The sequence below is a fragment of the Portunus trituberculatus genome, chromosome 24, assembly GCF_017591435.1.
Source record: "Portunus trituberculatus isolate SZX2019 chromosome 24, ASM1759143v1, whole genome shotgun sequence".
NCBI lineage: Eukaryota > Metazoa > Arthropoda > Malacostraca > Decapoda > Portunidae > Portunus > Portunus trituberculatus.
The window spans coordinates 10,298,312-10,305,811 of NC_059278.1; the positions used below are offsets into that span (position 1 = coordinate 10,298,312).

Here is a 7,500-nt window from a genome sequence, read left to right on the forward strand (position 1 = left end):
ACAGCCCTTCACAGATCGAGAGTAAAAGTAGTGACCGTTCACTCCGGGCTATCTGTGTCATGTATGGAGGGTGAGAGTAATTTAAACTAACGGGCAATTTAAACCACGATCAGAGGCCCGGGAGATAAAAGAAAAAGCGCAAATTATTCGGAAATGAATAGCGACAACCGGGGATTACATTCAAAGTATTTATCGAGGCGAACTTTGAACGTTTCGATAGTACCTGAGTTGACAACATTTGATGGCAGACCATTCCATATATTGACTATGCGATTAAAGAAAAAGTGTTTGACTTCATTTGTTACAAAACGCTTACCAACAATTTTGAAACCATTGCTTCTGGTGACATTTGACTGGTCGACTGATACGTATTTTTGAATATTCATATTTGCAAACCCATTAAAAATTTTGAAAAGCATGATAAGGTCGCCTCTTACTCTCCGTTTCTCAAGAGAAAATAAATTTAATTCCTTTAGGCGTTCCTCGTAGGATTTGTTCCGCAACCTTGGGATCATTTTTGTTAATCTGCGTTGTATTTTTCTAATTTTTCAATATCTTTTTTGTAATACGGTGACCAAAACTGAACATTGTATTCGAGATGTGGACGGACGAGTGAGTTATATAATGTTAATATTATTTTTCAGACTTGAAAGTGAAAGATCGTCCAATGAAACCAACTAATTTATTCGCAGTTTTGACGACTTCAGTACAGTGTTTGCTAGGCTTGAGGTCTGCTGAAACAATGACACCAAGATCTTTTTCTTTGTCCACACTCGTCATTGGGATATCATTCATCTTGTATGTCGCCTGAGGATTTTGATTTCCTATGTGTAATACGTGGCATTTATCTATATTGAATTTCATTTGCCACTTGTTTGACCATTCGATGAGAGTATCTAAATCTTTTTGCAAAAGTTGTCTTTGGCTTTCTGAGTCTACTCTGTTTGCAATTTTTGTGTCATCTGCGAATTTTGAGAGCTTACAATTTATTCTTTCATCAAGAGGAGGAGGAGGAGGAGGAGGAGGAGGAGGAGGAGGAGGAGGAGGAGGACGAGGAGAAGGAGGAGGAGGATAGAGAAGGACGGATAAGGTATCACGCCAACTGTCACATGAGGGTCACACGAAATATTCATCCAACATGAAGTACACCTTTTTGACACTAACCCGAAAGCCACACACAGACACACACACACACACACACACACACACACACACACACACACACACACGCCCGGTAGCTCAGTGGTTCGAGCGCTGGCTTCACAAGCCAGAGGACCGGGGTTCGATTCCCCGGCCGGGTGGAGATATTTGGGTGTGTCTCCTTTCACGTGTAGCCCCTGTTCACTGTTCACCTAGCAGTGAGTAGGTACGGGATGTAAATCGAGGAGTTGTGACCTTGTTGTCCCGGTATGTGGTGTGTGCCTGGTCTCAGGCCTATCCGAAGATCGGAAATAATGAGGTCTGAGCTCGTTCCGTAGGGTAACGTCTGGCTGTCTCGTCAGAGACTGCAGCAGATCAAACAGTGAAACACACACACACGTATTCTCTCTCTCTCTCTCTCTCTCTCTCTCTCTCTCTCTCTCTCTCTCTCTCTCTCTCTCTCTCTCTCTCTCTTTCTCTGGCCACTCTCACCCATGCTTCCCGTCACACCAGCCTTTCATTTCCTCCCACCGACACACACAACACTCACACGTCACTCATATTTCATCACTCACATCACTTGCCACTTCAAATGTGTCCTTGCTTCACCACACACACACACACACGGGCCACTTCACTGCCTCACATTCACTTATTTACGCTTCCTCGTTCCACCAAGCATTATTCACTACACACACACACACACACACACACACACACACACACACACACCCTGGAACTACCTCACACCCACGCTCTATTCCAGCAATCACTCCCACGCCTCTCTACATTACACCACGCCGCTCCTCACACACACACGTTACACAACCGAGTACACTTAAACGCCACTCCACATATCATCCACTTCTCTTTCACCAATCCAGTTTACGGTGCATACATTTTCCGCTCCACCACCTCCACCAACACCACCACTTCCCTCTATGCCACTCCACGCGCTCCGCTGCGGCGACACACAATACCGCTGCCTAACAAAGTCCACCATTAAAGCCACGTATGGCATTATCAGCCGCCCGCGTGGGAACGAAAAACAAGAAAAAAGGAAGTAATTTGGAACCAGAGGCGGTGATGTACTTTGGAATATTAAACTCCCCGGTCCTCCCTCGCGGCGGCGCCCCCTCCGGCATCCCTCCACCGTCGCTGAAGGCTTTTATTTCTATTATCCTCCCGCCCAAACCTGCACAGAAGCCCTATTGTCCTGAGACTGGAGCGAAAGGGTTAGAGGTATAGCGTTTCACCTGCTGAACGAGCCGTGTTAGCAGAGCCACAGGTGTAATGGTATGCAAAGCAGGTGATAGATTAGTTTTCTCTCTCTCCCCTTTCTAGCTTTACTTGCTCTTTTCGGTGATTGATTGGCTTTTTGTCTTCGTCCGTCCTGTCCCTCTCTCCCTTCCCTGCCCTGGATGCTACACTAATTACTCTACGTTTTATATTATTTTTCTTTACTTTCCTTGGCTATCAGACAATCTCTCTCTCTCTCTCTCTCTCTACTCTGCTTTTTGTTAGGCTGAATTGCTTTTTTTTCCTTCTATCTTCTCTTACTGCCTTCAAGCGATCGACTTCCTTTCTTTGTTCTCTTTTTGGACTTCTACCTCCCCTTCCTTCACTCACAGACGTTTTTTTTTCTTTTTTCAATCCCCTCTGCGTTGTTTTCCAGTGGTCACAGTAATTTAGGGGTCGAGTGTATTGTGTTGTTTTGATGCACTGAATATTAAAACCACAGCGGCATGTTCTCTCTCTCTCTCCTCTTCCTATTTTCTTCTCACTTTTTTTTTTATTCAAATATTCCATTGCTCTCCTCTCTTCTTTTCTTCTCATTTTTCGCTTCACTTTTTCAAACCTTCCTTCTCCCCCTGCTGCGCCTCTTCCTGCTCCTCCTACGCCTGTGAGCGCTGATTGACAAAAGGCTCACGGGATGAGTGGGATGGTCAGGTAAACACAGTCGTCTCCTTCTCCGCCAATCAAGCGCCTCCCTCACAAGACGGCCAATCACAACCAAGGCTTTGTATGGCTCCTCCAATCAGGGAACAATCACGCACGACTCGACATGTACTCGTGCCACAGACATCTCACTCAAAATATTACCCTCAGGGACCCCACCTCTCATAACACGTTTATATGATAGACGATCAGTGACAAAGAGACCAATAGAAAATGTCCCCTAGATGATCCCCACCAATCACAGAGACCCCAAACAATGACTGTACCAATCAGGAAACGCCGCCACGAAGACCCCACCAACCACAGCACGGCCTGGGAACACTCATAACGTCGGGGTATAAATGTAAACAATTGTCCTCAATCGACGGAGCCAAAAGTCATTACAAGTTTCGATCAACGACACAAGTTGGAGCGGCGCCCACCTCCTGGAAATCGCCAGTTTAACATCAACTGTCAAGTCGTTTATCAGTCGAGGCGACGACGACCTCCCTGCAGTCCATCACAGGCCGCCTACTCTCCCACTGGCGGTGTTTCCTACGGCATCCCTGAATATCCTAATGTCCTTTCCCTGCACTTTCTCCTGCTCTCTGTTCCCTTCTCAGTTACAACTTCTAACAATCTTTTACAGTCCTAAGTCGTCTAAAATCTCCTACCCTCGTTACGTCACATATCCTCCTACACTTTTCTAAGTTTCCCCAAGTCCCCCAGCCCCTTGAAGTCACGTAGTCTTTAAACCTCACACTCCTGCCCTCCTGTGGTCTTCTTTAAGTCACCCAGACTCTGAACGTCGCTGTCTAGTTTGTTTTTATCCTAGTTTTGTTCTGGTATCAAAGAAAAGCTTTGTTCAGTCATAGATCATACTTTCTTACAACTTTTTCATCTTTTGTAATTCTCTGACTGCCATTCACACTTGCTATTTCAGACTTTCTTTTTATTGGAAGACAACTAGCCAATCATTTCTCTGAATTTGTTTTTGTCGTCGGTTTCCCTTTCTTGTAGATAAAGACAAGACCATTTCACAAAGCAGATATTAGACAAGCACTGGAAAGCCTCACTAAATAACCAATCACTATAATCTCAATCTGCACAGGGCCATCACGATGAGAAGACGCTACAATAAAGGGTTAATGTTCCTTTTACTACCGACCAGATCCGCAGCTAGTCGATCAGCTTCCATCTCTGCCCCATATGTTCCTCTCACAGGATGGCAACTTTTCCTCTCTCCTTTCCATTACCATGCAAGTCATTACCCTTCCTTACTCCATCCCCACTTCCTGCTCACTCGCTCCAATCTTTCTCCCACGTCCTCCTTTTATTTCTCCCTCTTTCCGCTTCCTTCAAGCTCCACTCTCTCCCTCCCTTTCTCTCTTTCTCTTCTCTTTTTCTTGCTTGCCAGACTTTTTTCCCCTTCCAAGTCCTTCCCTCCCTCATCTTCTGACCCGCTCTCTTTTTCTCCCATCATCCTGTCCTCCCTCACCTCCTTGTTTAGCTGTCGCGCTCCCTCCTCCTCTCCTTCTTCTACTCATCCCATCAGCTTCTCTCTCTCTCTCTCTCTCTCTCTCTCTCTCTCTCTCTCTCTCTCTCTCTCTCTCTCTCTCTCTCTCTCTCTCTCTCTCTCTCTCTCTCTCTCTCTCTCTCTCTCTCTCTCTCTCTCAATAGGAGGCCAGTCCTTGCAACACGTCTCCGCCACAGTCACGATTTAGATTTACAACAACCGCAATAACTCCAGCGGGACGCGTATTTCCGGGTTACGAATGACCCTCCATCGACTCAGTTAGATTTAAGGGGCCAATAAGTCCTGTATTTTATTTAGTTTTTCTGGGCGTTGTGATTTTTTTCTTCCTCCTAGTCCTGAGCTCTTAAGTGCCTTTTAGGTAGTGGTGGTGGTGGTGGTGACGTTGATGGTGATGACGGCGGTGTGTTGGTGACTGTTTGTACCAAGTTTTGGTGTTGAATATTCCTACGAAGAGTGTTTTTACTTCCTCTTTTATCATTGGGTTATCCCTCATTTTCCTTTCCTATTTTTCTCTTGCGTGCTTAATCTTATACAATTTTTTAGTTTCTGGTTAGTATGTTAATTCTCCTTTGTTTCAGTAAAAGTGTTCAGATTACTGTTTCCTTCTCTCGGTTCCCATTCACTTATTATCCGCATTCCTTATCCCATTTTTATCTTTCCCTTTCCATTTTCTTTGCCGGTAAGTTCTATCTCTATTGTTGGAAGTTTCACGTTTTTGGTGTATACATTATTTTTTTCTTTCTATACATGATTCTCAGATTCTTACTCTTTCCCCACAGGACTCCATTCACTTATTATCTTCATTCCTTCTTCTATTTTTAACGCGTCTTTTTCACTCTTCCGCTTGAATTTCTGCTCCAACTTTTATCTAATTTCCTCTCATCCATTTCACTCCTCCTCCTGGTCGCCGTCCTCGTCTCTGGTTATCTGCATATTATTACAATTGTTTAAACTCTTCTTTTCTCGTCAGTATTTCCTCCATGGTGGTTTCCGAGCAGCCGCGAGAGGGAGGCGTCGCGTCCCCTCGCTCTCCGCCACGCCTCGCTGAAGTCAGACCTCGAACTTCGCCTCACGAAACATCGGTGTGACGGGACACTCGAGTGAAAAGAACCAATTGAAAACGAAGACTCCACCACCTCCTTCCCTGCTCCTCCTCCTCCTCCTGTTCCTTCCTCGTTTTTTCTCTCATCCTTTCTTCCCGGGAGCCTTGCCCTCCAGAACCTGTCATTCCGGGAGCGTGTTAAAACAAAACAAACAGGAGAAAAAAAAGACGGAAAATGTCACCCGGGGATGTCGTCGTTGTCCTTCTTTTCTTTCCTCTTCCCTCCGCGGCAACTGCCTGTCACTCCCACCAATCGGAATCTGCTTTTCGAACCACCAATTAAAACCGGGGACATAATTGGATCCTGAAATGTGTTTGGTGCCTTTGATGGTGATTAAAGATTCAAGCATCGATACAGTGTGCCAGGCCGAGGGGCGCGCAGGGGGCACATGAGACCACAAGGGGGACTTAGGGACGCCCCCGCCTCAAATGTCTTTACGAGTTGTCTTGCTGAGGCTGTTGTGGGGGAGTGCCGACCGTAAGGGCTGGTGTGGCTTGGCGCTGTGTTGGACCGCGGGTGTCTGGGATGGTGGAGTAATTGCTGCCGAGAGAGGAGGTGATGAGATTGAGGTCAGTGGGAGACGATGTTGTGTGTGTGTGTGTGTGTGTGTGTGTGTGTGTGTGTGTGTGTGTGTGTGTGTGTGTGTGTGTGTGTGATGGTACCAGTATGTTTTTTAAATCTTATGTTACTCTGATACTGCATAATGTTACCGAAGCGTATGCGTGGTGTGTATTTCTATCTACTGGAGTGGTATAATGTGCATTGTTGCGCTGTGGTGTGGTATGATATGGTATGCTTCCATGGTGTAGGGTGTGGTGAGAATCATTATGGTATAGTGTGGTGAAGTGCGGGATAGTATGATGTGTTGTGGTGTGGTGTTGTGTGCGACGTGGTGTGTTCCGGTTTGATGTGGTAAGGTATGGTGTGGTAAGGTGTGGTGTCTGTGGTACGGTGGTATGTGATGTGGTACGGTGTGGTGTGCGTGGTACTGTGCTATGTGATGTGGTACGGAGTGGTGTGGTAAGGTGTGGTGTGGTGGTGTGGCGTGGTGGTGTGGAGGCGGGCCTGGATGCAGAGGGGGGGCTGTTACGGAGGTAGTTTGGAGGAATAGTGGCGTATGGTTTTGACACTAATGTCTCTTAATTCATATCTCCTTTTTCCTCCTTCGCCTTCTCGTCCGCTTTCTCCTCTTCTCTTGCTTTCTCCTTCTCCTTCTCTTTCTTCTCCTCTTCTACTATCACCGCCACTTCTTTCTCCTTCACCGCCACCACCTCCACTTCCTCCTTTTCTTCCTCCTCCTCCTTGTCTTCCTCGCGAGCTATCCGTTGCAGGAAGAACACTCCGCCAACTCACACAAGGCCAGTTATGAACATCTCGACGGTTTGTTTTGAGTTTTATGCCTGAGGTGGACAGGCCCGAGAGACGAGAGAGAGAGAGAGAGAGAGAGAGAGAGAGAGAGAGAGAGAGAGAGAGAGAGAGAGAGAGAGAGAGAGAGAGAGAGAGAGAGAGAGAGAGAGAGAGAGAGAGAGAGAGAGAGAGAGAGAGAGAGAGAGAGAGAGAGAGAGAGAGAGAGAGAGAGAGAGAGAGAATAATTAGAGACCCGTAGACACACAAATTCATGGGTCAATAAGCGTGCAGGTGAATAAAGGACAGCTAAAGCATAACCAAATAAACAGGTGACGATGTGTTTGGCTCGGTTATATATTCCACAGGCGGGAGATCGCATAAACACACCCGCCGCCATGCCTCGCCCTGTCTGAAATCAGCTATAACAGTGGCGAG

General features: G+C 46.4%; 1 protein-coding gene across 13 annotated transcripts in view; it reads right to left on the reverse strand.

The window, feature by feature from the left end:
* Window positions 1–7,500, reverse strand: part of LOC123508029 (heterogeneous nuclear ribonucleoprotein C-like) — a 316,189-nt gene that overhangs the window by 141,634 nt on the left and 167,055 nt on the right. The gene's annotated exons all lie outside the window — the stretch shown is intronic.